The 18,725-nt window shown below is 50.1% G+C and overlaps 1 protein-coding gene across 8 annotated transcripts in view; it reads left to right on the top strand.

Annotated features, from left to right (window-relative positions):
• Positions 1-18,725, top strand: part of TBL1X (transducin beta like 1 X-linked) — a 229,248-nt gene that overhangs the window by 55,178 nt on the left and 155,345 nt on the right. For 5 of the 8 annotated variants that reach the window (XM_081792570.1, XM_081792574.1, XM_081792567.1 and 2 more), the window contains exon 2: positions 2,184-2,261. The exons of 2 other annotated variants lie outside the window; for them this stretch is intronic. The gene's annotated coding sequence lies outside the window, so the exon portion shown is untranslated. The remainder of the gene's footprint in view (positions 1-2,183; positions 2,262-18,725) is intronic. One more of the 8 variants, XM_081792569.1, reaches the window with a different exon arrangement.

The raw sequence follows: 18,725 nt of genomic DNA, 5'->3' as shown, positions 1-18,725 counted from the left end.
GGAGAGACCAGACATGAAGAGGGGGCAGGTGAAGTAGGGTCTGGAACAGGCTGGAGAGAGGGTGGGATCAGGACAGAATGTCGATTAACATCTGGGAAGGTAAAAAGGCTGATTGTTTCTTTGAGGAGAAAAGAATTGGGAAGGAAAATGGGTGTAGAAAATTAGCTAGTGGGTGGGGAAGAGGAAAGTGGAGACTCTTTACAAGGGATCTGCACCAGGCTTGGGGGGTCAACCCTTGAGCAGGGTAGAGCATTCTAGAATGGGTGCTGTGAAGAACAAAATGCAAAGACCATTAGCATTTGGTTTCTGTGGGGTAAAAATGCCATGTGTTACGTTATGTAGTGATTTATCTTTTATTTATTTATTTTAACATTTTTTAACGTTTAATTTATTTATTTATTTTTTTTTTAATTTTTTTTTAACGTTTATTTATTTTTGAGACAGAGACAGAGCATGAACAGGGGACAGGCAGAGAGAGAGGGAGACACAGAATCTGAAACAGGCTCCAGGCTCTGAGCGGTCAGCACAGAGCCCGACGCGGGGCTCGAACTCACGGACCGTGAGATCATGACCTGAGCCGAAGTCGGACGCTTAACCAACCAAGCCACCCAGGCGCCCCTTAACGTTTAATTTAATTTGAGACAGAGAGACAGAGTGCGAGCAGGGGAGGGGCCGAGAGAGGGGGAGACACAGAATCCAAAGCAGGCTCCGGGCTCTGAGCTGTCAGCGCAGAGCCCGACGTGGGGCTCCGACTCACAGACCGTGAGATCATGACCTGAGCTGAAGTAGGAGGCTTAACTGACTGAGCTTCCCAGGTGTCCCTGCTGTGATTTACCTTTTAAAGTGTGGACTCCTCCACCATCCTGTGGTGCGTTCAGCTACTAAGAATGTCTTGCTAATTTTTATTCGGGAGCGGTTGAAGCAAGTGGCTAGCACAAAGAGGAGTGACGTTTGGTAATACTTGCTGGATGAATGAGGGCCAGATAGCAGAATAGTCCAGTTAAAGATAGGGAAGGCACCTTCCAGTTGTACCTCTGGCCCAGTTCGTTCACCAAGGGGAACTCAGCGAACAGCTACCAGACCAATGCCGCCCAGTAGAACTTTCTGCAGGGATAGAAACATTCTTTGCTGTCCAATATGGTGGCCATTCAGGTGTGGCCAGTAAACACTTGAAATGGGTGGGCTTGTGGGATGGAACAACTGAATTTTAAATTTTACTTTTTTTATTGTGGTAAAATATATATAACCTAATATTTACCGTCTGAACCATTTTCAAATGTAGAGTTCAGTGACTTTAAGTACATTCCCACTGTTGTGCGACCATTAGCACCATCCGTCTCCAGGACTTTCTCGTCTTCCCCAACTGAAAGTGGTCTGCGTCCTCCCCTCCCCCAGCCCTACAACCTGTGCTGTCTGTCTCTGAATCTGACTCCTGTGGGTACCTCAAATGAGTGGGATCATCCGGTGTTTGTCTTTCTGTGACGTGCTTATCTCACTTGGCGTAAGGTCCTCGAGGGTCATTCTGTGTTGGAGCACGTGTCAGAATTTCTTTCCTTGTTAGGGATAAGTGACATTCCATGCGGATGTATGCCGTTTGTCCGTTCCTCCATCGATAGACGCTTGGACGGTTTCCACCTTTTGGCCACTCTGAATAGGCCATGTGAACCTGGGTGTGTACTTACTTCTAGTTGATGGGAATCTGCAAAGGCACGTGGGGGTTTGTGAGGCCTGTCGTAGGAGAAGCGGGTGGCCTGGTGGCACTTTTCGGCCTTGAAGGCTTTGGAAGGAAAGGGCTTCTCTGTGACCGCGGGTAGGCCATGAGGGGGTCAGAGTGCATCTGAGTTCAGGGTCCTTGGCATGGAGGGGACAGGACGCTGACTCCAGGAGTTTGTCAGGTGTTAACAGCTTGGGATATTTGTGCTGTGTTTGATGTCTGGAGGTTCCGTTGATAGTTGAAACGTAATGATTTATGGAGCCTGGACACTAGATTGAATCTGTCTGGTTTCCTGTGTCTCGCTCCCTCAGAGGTCAGCATGGCATTCACGCTGCTCTCCCAGTTGGGATCATTTCAGCCTGCTTGAGCCTTCTCTTCTTGTGGCAAAGGGTTGATGGGAGGCTCCAGTTCCGTCTTACGTATCAGTTTCCGGGATGGCATTTGATTTTGCATTTGTTGTTGTTTGAAGGGTGTGGCGTGTCCGGAGCCCAGAGTGTCTTTGTGATCCGCCAGTGGAGCTGAGGCCTGTGTGATTGGCCCGTAGCAGGTAAAGATGGCGGGGGAGAGTTGCCTGGTGGGGTGCAAGCTGTGTGTGCACCTGCTGCGGAGAAGCAGGGCCACGGCGCCTCCCCTTGGCCTGGGGGGAGGGCCGGGACGGTGGAGGGGATGGATGTCTGTTTGTGCAGAAGCTGCAGGGGAACCCGGAGCTCAGAGACCAGGAGGCTCGAGGACTGGCAGGTGAGGCTCACGGGGATGAGAGAGTCTGAGAGTCAAATGACCATCTTGAGTTCTCTCCCGTGGTATGTCTTTCAGTGGCTGCAGCGAGGACAAGGGTAGGTTGTGTTTGGGGATGAAGAGGAACGTCTGGACACGTGTGTGTTTGCTCCCATGCACGGGGACCTCCTTGTGACCTTCACGGCAATATGGCGGATCCGTGAAGGTCGTGGGTATAACGGGGATGGCGTTGGTCTGAGAGTGACTGGGGTCAGGGAGGAAGGAGACCCCTCCATGGCGTAGCCGTGGCACTTATCAGCTTAACCTTGGTTTCCAAATCAGAAGGGGGTGTTGGACAGCATTTACCTTATGAGGCTGGCGTATGAATTCAGTGAGGTGACATAGGTGGAGATTTTGGCGCATGAGCGCTTGGTAAAGGTTAGTTTCTTTTTTTATTTTATTTTTATTTTTTAATTTATTTTTGAGAGGGGGGGGGGCAGGCAGCACGCAAGCCAGGGAGGGGCAGAGAGGGAGACACAGAATCGGAGGCAGGCTCCAGGCTCTGAGCTGTCAGCACAGAGCCCGACGCGGGGCTCAAACCCACAAGCCGAGATCATTACCTGAGCCGAAGTCAGCTGCTTAACTGACTGAGCCACCTGGGCTACCCAAGGTTAATTTCTTTACTATTTTGTTTTTACGTTTGTTTTTGAGAGCGCAGGCGCGAGTTGGGGAGGGGTAGAGAGGGAGACAGAGAATCCGAAGCAGGCTCTGCTCTGACGTGGGGCTCGAACCTAGGAACTGTGAGATCACGATCTGAGCTGAAGTCGGACGCTCAGCTGATGGAGCCACCCAGGCGCCCCAGTTAGCGTCTTTAGACACGTGATGGTCCCCACTCCCTTTTCTCCTTGTAACTAACTTCTGCTTATCCTTTAAAACTCGGCTCAGGTATCACCTTCCCCGGAAGCCTCCGTCTCCCACCCTCATGGCTCTGCTTCGTCCGTCTCTTGTAATATGCCCAAAGCGGTTTGTCACAGAGCTTCTGTGTTGTTTAGATACCCCGCCCCCCAAGCTGTCCTTTGTGTGGTGGCCACAGGGCCGTGTCACATCATGTCATCCTGGCATGCGGCATGTGTTCAGGCAAGCGGGGAAGACCAGGCTGGTGAATCTCCTGTCCCTCCCCTTGTTTCTCCAGATCGTGGGAAGGGCATGGCCCTGTTAATTCCAGTAATCCTTGCAGACTACGGGCTGAGAGGACACAACTGGGCCAACGCAGTGGGCCGAGGGGGGTGCCAGGGGACAGGGTCTGGCTCTGGCTAGGGTCTTAGAAGACATCCCTGGCTGCCAGCGGAACAGAATGTCCACAGGGTTTGTACACGGACCGCAGCTGGTATTTACAGGTCAGGAACTCGGCCCAGGAAGGGTATCCGACGAGAAGTCTTGGGATTTTCCACGCTGTGGGCAGAGATCCTGGGAGCCCATCATCATCGTCACCGTCCACTGTCCCGGCAGATACTTGCTGAGCGCCTCCTACGTGCCTGGGAGGGGGCGGGGTCTCGAGGGCCTCGCGCACTAGCTGTGTGACCCAGACAAAGAATCAGGCCTGGCCTGCAAGCTACCAGAAATAGTACCCTGGGGGGTAACTGAGTCCCGGGAGTCAGGCGTGCTGGACCCTGGTCGGCACCGTCCGCGGGCACCATCTGCGATCACCGTGGGAGCCGGGCTTCCTGAGGCCCTCGGGCCGTGACGGAATGTGTTCTTTGTGCTGGCCACACCTAGGCGAGCCAGAGAGAAATCCAGGAGGCCGTGGCTCCTTCCTGAGGTCGAAGCCTCTCTGCTGTGCTCTCCTCCTTATAGCACTCACCTCCTCCCCGTGGCGGTTGAACTGGACTCATGCCGAGAAGGTGGGAGCCGCTAAGGCAGGGGACACCAAGGGTGATTTGTGTTCACCTCAAATATGTGCTGATTTAGAAGCTGCCCCATGTTTTAGAAGTTGACAGCAGGCTGAGCTAATCACAAGCAAGTCTCATGCAGCGGGGTCTGGGCGGGCTGGTTGTGTCCCATGAGTTTTTACTCGGGATGAAGTCGGGAGGGAAGATGGTCGTTCACTCACTCCCACGTGGGGTGTTCTTTGGAAAAGCCTCTCCTTTAGTGACCAGCCCCAGGGAATGTTGCTGTTAAATATTTTTGCGTATCCTTCTCGTTGTTTAAAGGATGTAAAAATGCTCTTTCTTTTCTAATATTCTTTTTTTTTTTTTTTTTTTTTTTGAGAGAGAGACAGAGTAGGAGCAGGGGAGGGGCAGAGAGACGGAGACACAGAAGCCGAGGCAGGCTCCAGGCTCCGATCTGTCAGCAGAGAGCCCGACACGGGGCCCAAACTCACAAACCATGAGATCCTAACCTGAGCCACAGTCAGATGCTTGATGGACTGAGCCACCCAGGCGTCCCCCAAAATGCTTTTTCTACCAATTTAATTAAGTGTGAGTGTGGCCTTAGTCTTTTCCCAGTTCCTAATTTTGCTTTTCTTTCTAGTCAGAAATAAAGGCAGAATGTGCTTTTTTGCTGTAAAGCGTACGTGACAAAGCGAACCTCCCTCACCAGCATCACGGAGCTTGGGAATCGGGCAACGTAAGAACAAAGCAAAACCAAACAAAAAAGCAAAAATGGGTTGGGTGGAATTTATCTATAATTAACTGTGCTAATTCAGTATTGTGGAAACAAATGATCGTAAGGCCATTATGGTGCAACCGATCCGTTCGTAAATTTTTTGATCCTTGAAGTGTCAGGCACCTGATGTGGGAAAGTCAGTGTGTTGGGCTTGAGTTACCAGGACTAGGTTTGGCAATTCCGTTCTTTTTCTCTGGTGAGAGAACACGATTTCTGCCTTGCTCTTTGAAGATGGCAGTGAATTCAGCCCGCAGATGGAGATGGGCTTAAGGGGAATATTGTCAGAGGGCATTGTCTTAGAAGAAGGGAGAAAGATTCAAAAGGAGATTAAGCATTTCTCATGGGTGAGCATTTATTCTCTGGGTTTGGCCTTCCTTTTAGGTTTGTACGCATTTATTTTTATTACGGTACATGCTGTTTAGTTAAAATTGTAAAACTTTTAGAGAGGGTACCGAATGGTATGAGGAAGAGGTAAAAACCTCTTTCTCCCTCCTAACCCCACTTACAGGTTAACCGCTGTTGACAGTCGTGCATTTTTTCCGGCTGTTTTACACGTAGTCATAGGCAGGTATGGGTGTGTGTGCACGTACGTACGTTGTCAACAGCTTGGTTCTAAATCAAAACCAAGCTGTCGGTAAAGCGGCATACATACGCATCTCGGACACGTTGGGGTTCGGGGAGACACGTACATCCCCTCGTGGGGCGCGTGACGGTCCGTTCGGGCTCTTGGTTTCAAACGACAGAGACCGCTCCTGGCCAAGTCGAGCTGACAGAGTCTGTCGGAACTGATGACGTGAGGGAGCGGGAGGAAACCAGGCAGCTGTACAGGACTGAGAAGCAGGAAGCAGGTAACACAGCAGCGTTCCCTGGGGCAGCAGTGCCTGGATCCCGTCAAACTGGTGTAACCAAGAACGTGGAGGAAGCTTCCCCTACGTCAGTGTTCCTGTGTCACTACGTCAGGATGCAAAGCGTGTGTGTGCGCGCGCTCGTGTGATAGGTGTGCGTATCCAGCTGGTTGAACTGCAGTCGTGTGCCCACCTCTGGGCCAGACCGGACACCAAGGACAGCAGGGGTTCGGTCCCCGCGGCATGGCAGTCCTCCCACTAGGAATTGCCGTCACCAGGCGTTTGCTGTTTGTTTACTGGATGTTTGTTTACAGGTTTTGAAGGGCCCAGAGCAGTGAGCTATAAGCTCCTTTGGAGTTAGCAGACACTGCAAATATCACATTCCGGGGAAAATGTGACATTTGTGAGTGAAAGAACTGCCTGTGCCCCTCTGTATTTTTTCCCATTTTTCTTTAAACATTTACGTATGTATGTATGTATGTATCCACCTATTTATCTATTTAGAGAGTGAGAGCTGGGGAGGAGCAGAGAGCGGGAGACACAGAATCAGAAGCAGGCTCCAGGCGAACTCACGGAGCTGCGAGATCACGACCCGAGCTGAAATTGACGTTTAACTCACTCAGCCACCCAGCCGCCCTGTGATCTCTTATTCTTCTAAAAAAAATTTTTTTTAATGTTTGTTACTTTTTTAGAGAGAGAGCATGAGCGAGGGAGGGGCAGAGAGAAAGGGAGACACAGAATCTGAAGCAGGCTCCAGGCTCTGAGCTGTCAGCACAGAGCCCGATGCGGGGCTCGAACTCACGGACCGTAAGATCGTGACCTGAGCTGAAGCCAGACGCTTAATCGAGTGAGCCACCCAGGCGCGCCTGTAATCTCCTATTCTTAAAGACAACAACAAAAACCCAAACCAGCCTTCTCCCCCACCCCTGGGCTTAGAGCCTGAGAAGGACTGAGAAAAGTGTTCACCATGTTACTCAAGCCATTACTACCACTGAGCAGAAGAAATGCATGCAAAGTCTGTTGTGAGTTATTTTTATTTTAAGTTATTTATTCTGGGAGAGGGGGAGAGAGAGTATCAAAGTCCCAAGCAGGTTCCATGCTGTCAGCCTGGAGCTTGAAGTGGGGGTCGAACTCACGAACCATGAGATCATGACCTGAGGTGAAATCTAGGGTCAGACGCCTCACCGACTGAGCTACCCAGGCATCTCTGTTGTGAGTTATTTTTAAATGGTCCTAATTCCTGCTAATCATAAGGTACTTGCTCAGTTGAGAGCCCAGGAAATACGACCATTGCTGCCCCATGGGATCTGTGAAGCCTTCTGGAGAGGTGGCCTGGCTACACAGCTTTGGGATGGTCTCGTGTCCACGGAAATTCTGGCCCCGTGTTTTTCACTCTGACTCTCTGGAGCTCGACTGCACAGTGTCCGGCCTTCCTGGGTCTGCAGGGGGGAGGGGGGCGGTCATGCCTGTGCAGCCCTCGACGGGGAGGATCCAGACACAACTCGTGGGAGCGCGTGCTTAACCGTCAGTGTCGAGCTCGACACAGACACAAACTCAGTGCTTTTTGTTCTAACAAGATACATTTGAACTACCATTTCAGTATTAAGACAGACTTCACTTGGTATTTTGTTGAAGACAAATAGTGGCCCAGTGGACCTGGCCAAGGTTTATGCACTTTTTATTCTCGGCTTTATATGGTAAGACATTTTCGGCACACAGGAAACTATGACTATGTTCATCTGTTGTTAGCATTCTGCCAAATTGGCTTTATCTCTATTGCGTGGTGGTTTTTGTCTTTCCTTTTTTTTTCCCCTCTTGTGGTTCCCTGCCCCCAATCTTTGGAGAGTAAGGCTATTTTTGAATATAAAAACATTTCCATGATCCCCAAGTCCAAACTCTATGAATAGGTGTTCTCTAAAGTCACATTCCAACTCGCCTCCTAATCCATTTTATTTTCTGCTGCATTTCTGGGCTCCTCGCTACATTTGTTTACTTTTCTTAAAGTCCCCCCCGCCCCCGCTTCCCCCGCCGAAGATCTGTTGGTAATGCTTACATTTATACAAAGAAAATGTCAACTTCTTAAGTAGGTTTTGTGACTGATGGTTAGCAAAGCATCCTATCTATGCTATTTTAGTATTAAGTATTTCACTATTTATTAAGCTTGGTGTGTAGGATTTTTGGTGCTCTTCTGGAGAATTACAAGGGTTTCTCCAAAGACGTGATGAAAAGAGGCCCAATTGAGACCACTTGTGATCACTTGATATATAGACACTTACGTGTGTGTGATACGAGGAATATCCTAAGGAAACAACACTCACTAATGTTGATTTATATTCATGCAAAGTAAGGAATAAAAAAGAAAGGCATGGGGCGCCTGCGTGACTCAGTCGGTTAAGCGTCCAACTCTTGATTTCGGCTCAGGTCATGATCTCTTGGTTCATGGGATTGAGCCCCACATCAGGCCCTGTGCTGACAGTGTGGAGTCTGCTTGGGACCCTCCCTCCCTTCCCACTCCCCCATATCCCCCCCTCCCCCGCTTCTCCCCTGCTCATGTTGTCTGTCTTTCAAAATAAATACATAAACTTTAAAAAATTCTTAAAAAATAAGACACAAAGCTTAAGGCTAAGCAGTATCAGTTTTATACAAAATACCATGCCTTTGTCATGCTTGAAGGTACCGGTTATCCCCTGGCCTGAGTTTCTTAGCACAGACGACACAAAGAGCGCATTCTAGGCTCAGAAAGACCTCTTTCTCCCGGATGTGCAAGTGTAGATTTTCCTTCCTTCTTCTCTTGCCTTCTGTCATGGCGTCCTGGGCAGCATCATGTCTTCTCTCCGGGCCCAGAGGTGGGCCGCGGGCTGTGCCAGCAGGAGGTGACGGCTGCCTGCCTCTGCTTCTCCAGGGCTGGGTCTCAAACAGCAGCCCCCCGCCCCTGGCCAAACCTGGCTTGCTGCCTGCTTTTGTGCACACTTCACGCTGACGATGGTTCTCATGGTTTTTTTTTTTAACGTTTCATTTTATTTTTTGGGAGACAGAGACAGAGCACGAGCCGGGGAGGGGCAGGGAGGGAGACACAAAATCCACAGCAGGCTCCAGGCTCTGAGCTGTTAGCACAGAGCCCGACGCAGGGCTCGAACCCATGGACTTGAGATCATGACCTGAGGCGAAGTCTCAGGTTGGACTGTCAACCGACAGAGCCACCCAGGCGCCCCTGGTTCTCACATTTTTAATTGGTTGGGGAAAAAGCACCAATCTAGCCTTTTCAGAAAAAGCCCGCCAACTCCAGCTCCATCAAATGAGACCTTTGAAACAGATGTCAGAGATCATGGGTCCCAAGCCCACGGAGGATCTAAAAGCCACTCAAATGCTTGCATTTCGCAAGTAAAAGCAAGGGGAGTTGTTCGCTCCCTCCTGTACCAGGCGGGCTCCCTGGGGACCTAGAGTTCCACTGTCCCTGTGCTCCCTGCACAGACCTGTTCTTGCGATCCCCGTCACCTGTAGGACCTGCACACCTCGTGGTTTGGACTTGGGAACAACGTGCAGCAGCTAGTTCCCTGTGGAATCTTGGAGAAAAAGAGCACTGCGCCGCCCCCCCACCCCCACTAAGGTCCTAAAAGCAGCATGAAGGACCCTTTCATTTCCTTCGAGCTTCTGCGTGGGGCAGAGCGGCCGGGACGATGGCACACACAGATCAGACGGCTTTCTCGGAAGGCAGGGCAGAGGGGACGGCCACGGCCCCTTCCCTCGCCGTGCCCAGCCTGGTGTGGCCGTCCCAGCAGTCACTGAGCGACCCGTCCCTTCTGATCGCAGTCCCTGTCAAAGGGGCTGCGGCTCTGGGCTCCCAGAAATCGTTGTCCAGGGCCCTGCCCCCGGGTTCTGGGCCATCGCTGGAGGGAGAAAGAGGCAGACGGACGCGAGCGTGAAAATCCTTTTTGGAGTCGCCGTGAAAAGGAGAAAATGAGAGCTTTGATGTAGACTCTGTTTCCAGCACTCCATTTGATTCTTTGTCCACAAGCCGGACGAAAATAAACAGTAATTTAGAGGCAATGTTTATGTAACCTAGAAGAATGTCGGTCAAGTGTGGGGAAGATGGAATCTGGGTTAATGCAGGACCACCTCCCGAGCGCTCTCCCTGATTGCGGGCTTCGGTGGAAAGCTAATGAAAGGAAGCAATTTCGGTTTTTGTTAGACTCTTCAAAATCCCCTTGGTAAAATGCGGACTTTTTTCTTTCTTCTTCTTTTTTTTTTTTTTTTTTTGCTTGGAAAAACACAGATTGTTTTTTGTGAGAGCTTATCATTTGGTCATTTTGATGGAATGTAGGTCGGAAAAGCGTGATGCAGAATGTATTGCGTTCGTAAGACCTCTCAGAACGGATGATTCTGGCTGTGAGTCATCATAATCTGGGAAAGCACACTGCTCTTGTTCCAAGGACCGTATGCCTTAAATAATGTCAGGCCACGTTCCGTCTGGGGACGTTTTGGTGGTTTAGACTGGCGATTCTCAGCCTGCGGCAGCTGTGTCCCCCAAGGAGCACGTGGCATTGTCTGGAGATAGTTTTGGTTGTCATAGCTCGAAGGGGGGGGGGGGAGGGGAATGTTCCTGGCATGTAGCGGGGTGTGACCAGGGATGTTGCCACCGTCCTATAGGACACAGGATAGCCCGCATCACAAAGAATGGCCTGGCCCCAAATGTACGTAGTGTCAAAGTGTAAGCATTCTGGACTAACGAATGTCTTAGAGTCTCATTTTGTGAGTTTTTAAATATAAGATAGTATACATATGTGTGTGTGTAGACACATATACATCACATGTGTGCGTGCACACACAGAACGCTGCTCACTGTACACACGACGCAGGCCGTGGGACGTGTGCCCTGGAATCCGGCTTTAGGATGGATCCCCAACACTTGCCCAGGGTATTGTAACCTCCTGGGCATTGGCACATATATGTTGGTGATGTTGGTGACAGTGAAGTGAAGACCCGAGGGCATCTTCCATCCTGCTCAAGGGTGCAAAATAGGGTGGATTTCATATTTTCAAGATGTAGTCTACAATGTTCTGATTTTTAGGGTGGCGCATTTCAACAGTTTTCTTTTGCGCATATAAGTAGATTATGTTGTGAGTGTTCCCTTTACGGCTTCACGACCTGAGCTTCCCAGTACAAAAGCCGAGATGGGTGCAGTGGAAAAGGACTCTGATGCAGGCACACAGCCCCCTATCAATGTGGAGGAAGAATTGTGTGGGCACATGGTCGTTTTGGGAAACACGTGTGTTCCGGGATGTTTGTGGAGAGTGTATAGGATCTCTCTCCATGTTTAGCGTTGCATATGGAGGTCACAAAGCAGAGAGTGACGGACTCATGGCACAGACACTTCGCGAGCACAGTAGGCCAGGTGCTCAGCAGGCACTGGAGTTGTGGAGCGTAGGTTTCCCCCTTGAGACCCTTACATCTGGTCGGAGAGGCACGTGAGACCCTCACATCTGGTCGGAGGGGCAGGTGAGACCCTCACATCTGGTCGGAGGGGCAGGTGAGACCCTCAGATCCGGTCGGAGAGGCAGGTGAGACCTTCAGATCTGGTCGGAGGGGCAGGTGAGACCCTCAGATCCAATCGGAGGGGCAGGTGAGACCTTCAGATCTGGTCAAGGGGCAGGTGAGACCCTCAGATCCGGTCGGAGGGGCAGGTGAGACCCTCAGATCCGGTCGGAGGGGCAGGTGAGACCCTCAGATCCGGTCGGAGGGGCAGGTGAGACCCTCAGATCCGGTCGGAGGGGCAGGTGAGACCCTCAGATCCGGTCGGAGGGGCAGGTGAGACCCTCAGATCTGGTCGGAGGGGCAGGTGAGACCCTCAGATCCGGTCGGAGGGGCAGGTGAGACCCTCAGATCCGGTCGGAGGGGCGGGTGAGACCCTCAGATCCGGTCGGAGGGGCGGGTGAGACCCTCAGATCGGGTCGGAGGTGCAGATGAGACCCTCACGTCTGGTTGGAGAGGCACATGAGACCATCAGATCTGGTCGGAGGGGCAGATAAGTACCAGAGGCTCCATTGCAGGGATCAGAGCTGCAGGGAAAGTGTGGACGTCGCTGGGCACCGGGTAAGGACCTGCTGGACACGTGGGTGCCGGGCCCTTAGATGAGGGAGGAGATGCGGTGTGTGGTGTCCGGGATGAGGCGGGCCCCTGCCCACGTGGTGCGTACCTTGGCCTTGCTTGTCCGGGGGTCCTCAGATAGGCCTCCGTCTGGGTCTGTAAATGTTGCGGTCGCGTTTATCCTGCCTTCGAGATCCGACATTTCTGGTTTGGGCGTTTTAGGGCAAAGGGGGCGGGAGGTGTTTGGGGACTGAGCTGAGCTTTGAGGAAGATGGCGGTGGCGTTCACGGAAGAGGGAGCGTTCTAGAATTGAGGTGCCGGCCTTCCTGCTGGGTGGGTCTGCGGTCTTGGGAAAACCATCCAGCCCCAGTCCATGTATCCGTGACTGGGGGAGAGCAGTGCGTGTGGGGAATAAACGAATAAGGTGTCAGTAAGTGTTTGGTGCCTTCTGAGGCCAAGCTCGTGGGAGTTGGAGCTGGCCGGGTTTGCACCCACCTCTGGTTCCTGATACCAGGCCAGCCCGAACTGTGAAGTGTGCCAGGCAGAGCTCACACGTGCCCACCCCCTCGACCACAGTCCCCTACCAAAGAGCGGTTCTCACTACTGGTCAGAGTCCTAAAATTAGCACTCCCGTCTCCAGCCGCTCTTTCCCCTGCCATCACCACGTGCTTCTCTCATGCTGCGGCGACTCTGGGTGCTCTTCCCGTTTCTTAAGGTGGGCCTTGGTCGTGGTGGCAGGCAGAGCAGTGGCCCTCGGAAGGTGTCCAGTCCTAGTCCTGGAACCCGTGAGCGTGTCTCCAGGATCTTGAGATGGGGAGGTTTTCTGGTTGGGTGGGTCACAGTCGCCACTGAGACGCCTCCACGTGGAGGAGGAGAGAAGCAGGAGGGTCAGAATCCGAGAGAGGAGGGTGTGCACTGGAGCAGAGGCCGGAGGCATGGGGGCCCACGGGCCACGGGATGCCGGCGGCCTCCAGACGCTGGACACGCTGAGGAAACGGACTCTGCCCTGGAGCCTCAGGAGGCGGCTCTGCCCCTCCGACCCGCTCCAGACATCTGGCCTCCAGAACCCAGAGAACAAATCTGGGTAGCTTGAAGCAGCTAAGTTGATGCTAATTTGTTACAACAGCCATAGGAAACCAACACCGTGCATAAACCAGAGGTGTTAACAGTCCAGAGTTGAGTGTACTGGGACCAGGGGGTCCATGTAAGAAGTGGACAGAAGATCAGGGTCCAGGACTTCTGCTCGATGGCCTCTTCCTCCTCTTTTAGTGAGAACACACCCTGGGAGTGAGATGGGTCACCTGTTTGTTGTCCTTCTCATTGACCCTACCACGACGGACCACATCTGAACATGTTCTTTTATTTATTTGTTTGTTTGTTTGTTTTGAGAGAAAGAGAGGGCTCGCCCGAGCGTGGGAGGAACAGAGAGAAGGAGAGAGAATCCCAAGCAGGCTCTGCTCTCTGTGCAGAGCTCGGCGCGGGGCTCGATCGCACGAACCATGAGATCGTGACCTGAGCCGATACCAAGAGTTGGACACTCAATCGACCGAACCACCCAGGTGCCCCTGGGCAGGTTCTTTTCAAGAACCTGGGCAAACAATAATCCTACAAAATTCTGATTTTATAGTGAGGGTTCAATCTGAAAAAGAAGAGTATACTCCACAGAAAAAGCTGAAATTAAAGTGGGTGAGTTACAGACATCTTTTTAACAATGCTGAAGTTCACGCTTGTCTGGAAGAAAAGCTCTACAACAGGTTCATTAGCTACTGGGCAGTTTTAAAAATATATTTCACTGTCATTCTTGAAGCTTCGTCATGTGTCACAACAGAAAATTGAATTTTGTAATCCACATATTGAATTTAAAATCCACTTATATTGAATTTAAAATCCACTTAAACTAGGGTTTCAGGTGTTAGTATTCCTGACTCCTAATAAGCAGATATTCTAGTGAGTTTCATCTTCTGGGTTCTGTTGTGACTGCCACAAGAAGCGTTTTATGTATTTCGATTTTCATCGCAAAGCAGCTGAAAATTATGTTATGTATAAATGTGACTCGATTCAATAAAATTTATTGTTCAGGCATAATTTGAATTAGAAAGGCCTTCTATATGCCTTTTACCAAGTTAGATTGTGCAATTATGCTTTTGACGCTAGAGGAAATGTACTTATTTAAAGTATAAAATCCTTTTTATCAGAGCAAATGAAGTTTCCGTTTTTTTTTTTTAAATTGGAAATTTCTCTAGTTTTTGGATCATACAGTAACAGCGTAACAGTACATTTTGTTTAGTGTTTATACACACAATCATAGGTAATCTTTGCTTCAAGGATCTTAAGGTTTTTTTTTTTTTTTTTTTTTAGAAAAACAGCTTTACTGAGGCATCGTTTACAACATTCACCTGCTAGAGATGTACAATTCAGTGATTTTTAGTAAATTCACAGTCATGCAGGTATTATCACAGTGCAGTTTCAGAACATTTATCGGCCCCAAAAGACACCCTGTGTCCACCAACAGTCCGTCTTCCCCTCCCTGCCAGGACCTAGCAACCCCTTATCTTTGTGTATCTATGGATTTGTCTCTTCTGGACATTTCAAATAAATGGAGTCATACAGTATGTGTATTTTGTGTCTGATTCCTTTTGTTTAGTATGATGCTTTTCAGAGTTCATCCATGGTGTAGCATGAGTCAGTATTGTGCTTTTTTTTTTTATTGTTGAAGATACTCTCTTATTAGGCATGGACCACATTTTGCTTATCCACTTGTCATTTGATGGGCATGTGGGCTCTTTCCCCTTTTTGACTATTAAAAATAAGCTGCCTTGAAGATTTGTATACAGGCTTTTGTATGCACCTATGTTTTCACTTTTCTTGGGCATATTCCTAAGAGTGGAATTGCTTGGCCATGTGAATTCTGTGTTTCACTTTTCAAGGAACTGCCAGATGGTTTTCCAGAGTGGCTGCACTGTTCTACATTCCCACCCATGATGGATGAGCATTCCAGTTTCTCCGTATCCTCACCAACACTTGTTATCATTTTGCAAAGAAATTTCTGAACCTCTGTTATAATGCCCACGTGTCACCTGCTGAGTACTTAGGAAATTAGGGATTTTCATTACCTGCCTTAGAGTCCACAAACCCCTTAAAGAAAGAAGCTAAGGGGCGCCTTGGGTGGCTCAGTGGGTTGAGCATCCGACTTGGGCTCAGGTCATGATCTCACGGTTCGTAAGTTCAAGCCCCATGTCTGGCTCTGTGCTGACAGCTCAGAGCCTGGAGCCTGCTTCTGACTGATTCTGTGTCTCCCTCTCTCTCTGCCCCTCCCCTGCTCAGGCACTGTCTGTCTCTCTCCAAAATAAATGAACGTTAAAAATAATTTTTTTTAATTAAAAAAAATAATTTAAAAAAACAGCTGGGCCGGACGTATGCATCTGTGCATTGTATTAAGTCTGTCCTAAAGGTGGTTCTGCATGGATGAGACAAAAAGGGATTAACAAGTGATTTCCAACAGAAAAAGGATTGTGGGGCTCTGCTTGCCCAGGGACTGCGGAGACAGGGCTTGGACCCAAAGGATGAGTGCCGATTGAGTCCTGGTTTTGTGCCACTTGTCCGGGGAGGTAAGTCCCCAGATGTAGTGAAGCTCGTTTCTGGGTCATTAACCCTCGTTCCGTGCTTCCAAATTCCATCGGCAACCTTCATTTGCCCATGTCACGTAACCTAATGTATTCACGGCTTCTAGAGATTAGGATGCCCTGGAAGAGTCGCTGGGGTAGTTCAGGGACAGGCTGAAGTTTGGCACGAAGGCAGGTTTTCAGCCAGGAAGCTCTAACGGAGGGAGGACGACAGCACCGCGGTTGGTTGGCTCTGCAGCGTCCTGTGGGAGGCGCTGTAGAGACCGTGCTTGCTTGTAATGTAAACCCGCAGACCTCAAACTATCCCTTGCGGTGATTACGGGGAATATAGCCTACTGTTTCTAAAACAGGGTGCTGAGGGCCGTACGATGGTCTGACTGGAGCACGGTGGGAACTCAACGGCAAGAAAAAGGGTGTGTGAGTTTCTGATCGCTGCTGCGACAGGTGACCACAAGCTCGGTGGCTTAAAACAACACAAACGTATTATAGCTCTGGAGGTCACAAGTCCAAAGTGGGTCTCACTGGACAAAAGTGGAGAAATCCACAGGGCCGCTTTGTTTTCTGCAGCTTCTAGAGGAAAATCTTTGTTTTGCTTTGTTTTGTAATTGCCTTCCCCACTTCTCGAGGCTGCCTGCAATCCTTGGCTCAGGACTCCTTCCTTCGTCTTCAAAGGCAGCAAATAGCTGAAGTTTTCTCACGTGGCGTCACTCTGACGCGGGTTGTTTTGCAGCCCCATTTCAAGGGGTCCCCTGATTACTTTGGGTGTGTTTGTCACTTCTTTTTTAAGGTCAGATTAGTAACCCGAATTCCATCCGTCACGTTTATTCGCCCATGTTGTGCAACCGGATATGTTCACAGGTAGTAGACGGTAGGGTGTGCACAGCTTGGGTGGGGAGGGGTGTTACTCTGCTCAGCACAGGTTGTCTGCTTCCGGTATTGGGATAATTTATTCCTGATGGCATGATCAGCCCCGCCCCCTGCTTTTCTCGCTGTGTAGGAACGAGCACTTCCGGCAGGCCATATAATGACCTTGGGTTTGTTTTCTGGAGCACAGTACTCTGGGCCTGGTAATGAGGTCCACCAGATCTCTGCTTTAGGAAGATTCCTGCAGCTTTGTGGATTTGCAGGGGGAAAGATCAGGAGAAGGGAAACCGTATGCAATCCTTCAGAAGCCAGGTACCATATAGGGGAGTGGCAGTGAACATGGAGAGATGCAGTGTTAGAGGCTTATGGGGTCGAAATGATAGGCCTTGGCATCTGATTGAGGGGATGTGGGGAGGGGGTGGCAGAGAGAAAGGAATGGGGCCAAGATGGGAGCAGCAGAGTTTGGGCCTGGGGGTGCAGGGTAACATTTGGTGTATAAAAAGACATAGTAATGCGAGTCTGGGAAGAAAGTGAAGATTGCATTTGAAATAGTGACCTTCAGGTGCTGGGCAGGGATCCACGTGGAGATAGGAGGCAGGTGGAGGAAATACTGCCTTGAAATAGAGCTTCAGGATTACCTACAAAGAGGGCCGCCGTCGGGAGATGGTGTTATAGGGGAGCAGAGCTAGAGGAAAAAGATTCAAGAACAGAGCGCTGGGAAAGTGTTTAATGGACGAGGTGAGAGAGAGGGGTTATGAAACAGAAAGAGGTCGACTCATTCAGCACGTATTTATTGAGCGACTACTGTTTGCCAGGTACTGAAGAAATAAACACAGATGCAGTTCCTGCCCTCGGTAGAGTTTATGGTCCAGCTCAGTTGTTCTGGACCCACTCATCTGGGTGTGTGGCCATTATAGTAGCTGGTGACAGGCGAACAGTAGTGCCAGATGTCCCCGAGGAGTGGGGAGGAAGAAATGTCATTATGTTTGTTGGCGTTATTATATCAAGATAGCAGATGGAGGAACCTTCTTTTGACGATTCACGTTCTAAGCAAGGGCCCTTCCTACACACTTCGCCATGTTAGAACCTCCAGGTTTTTATTTTTTTTTATTTTTTTTTTTAAACATTTATTTATTTTTGAGACAGAGACAGAGCATGAACAGGGGAGGAGCAGAGAGAGAGGGAGACACAGAATCCAAAACAGGCTCCAGGCTCTGAGCTGTCAGCACAGAGCCCGACGCGGGGCTCGAACTCACGGACCGTGAGATCATGACCTGAGCCGAAGTCAGACGCTTAACCGACCAAGCCACCCAGGCGCCCCAAGTTTTTTTTTTTTTAATGTTTGTTTATTTTTGAGAGAGAAGACAGAACATGAGTGGGGGAGGGGCAGAGAGAGAGAGGGAGACACAGAATCTGAAGCAGGCTCTAGGCTCCGAGCTGTCAGCATGGAGCCCCTTGTGGGGTTCAAACCCACGAACCGTGAGAGATCATGACCTGAGCCGAAGTTGGACGCTTAACCGACTGAGCCACCCAGGTGCCCCAGAAGCTCCAGGTTTAAAGACTCCCTGCTTTTTACAGAAACTTGTGTCTAGGACCTTGACATTCCTAGTTTGTCATTCCAGAACCTAGGCAATCTCAGTTGCTGACTTGTCTCTAATATCTAGAGTCGTCACATAATTTCTTGTCCCCATCGGGACACTTTTGAGAGCGAAAGGCAGCACTGTTCTTAATGACCTTGAACGACAGGCATCAGCCAGAATCCTCTCAAGCCAAAAGACAAGTGGATATGTTGATGTCTTGAAATGAGTCATAGTTAGCACATTAAGTTTGTCCTGAAATTCTCAACTCAAATTTGTGAAAAAGGTGGTTTTTTTTTTTTAAAAAAAGGTTTGTTTATTTTGAGAGAGAGTGTGATGGGGGGAGGGGCAGAGAGAGGGAGAGCGACAATCCGTAGTGGGCGACGCTGTCAGCACAGAGTCCGACCCGGGGGCTTGATCTCCTGAACCGTGAGATCATGACCCGAGCCACCCAAGGGTTGGACGCTTAACCGGCTGAGCCACCCGGGCCCCCCCGGGGGAAAGTTTTAATGCCAGATGGTTTGTAATTGTTTCCCAGCAAGCCTGGAAGTGCGTTCATACACACTCATTCAGGCACGGTTTCCGGGCTGTTTTCAGTTTTCTTGTGTGCGCTGTGTTCTGCACATTCCTACAGACCCTA

This window comes from Panthera onca, chromosome X (genome assembly GCF_046562875.1).
Source record: "Panthera onca isolate mPanOnc1 chromosome X, mPanOnc1 haplotype 2, whole genome shotgun sequence".
NCBI classification, from domain to species: Eukaryota; Metazoa; Chordata; class Mammalia; order Carnivora; family Felidae; genus Panthera; species Panthera onca.
This window is presented reverse-complemented; position numbering and strand designations above follow the sequence as displayed.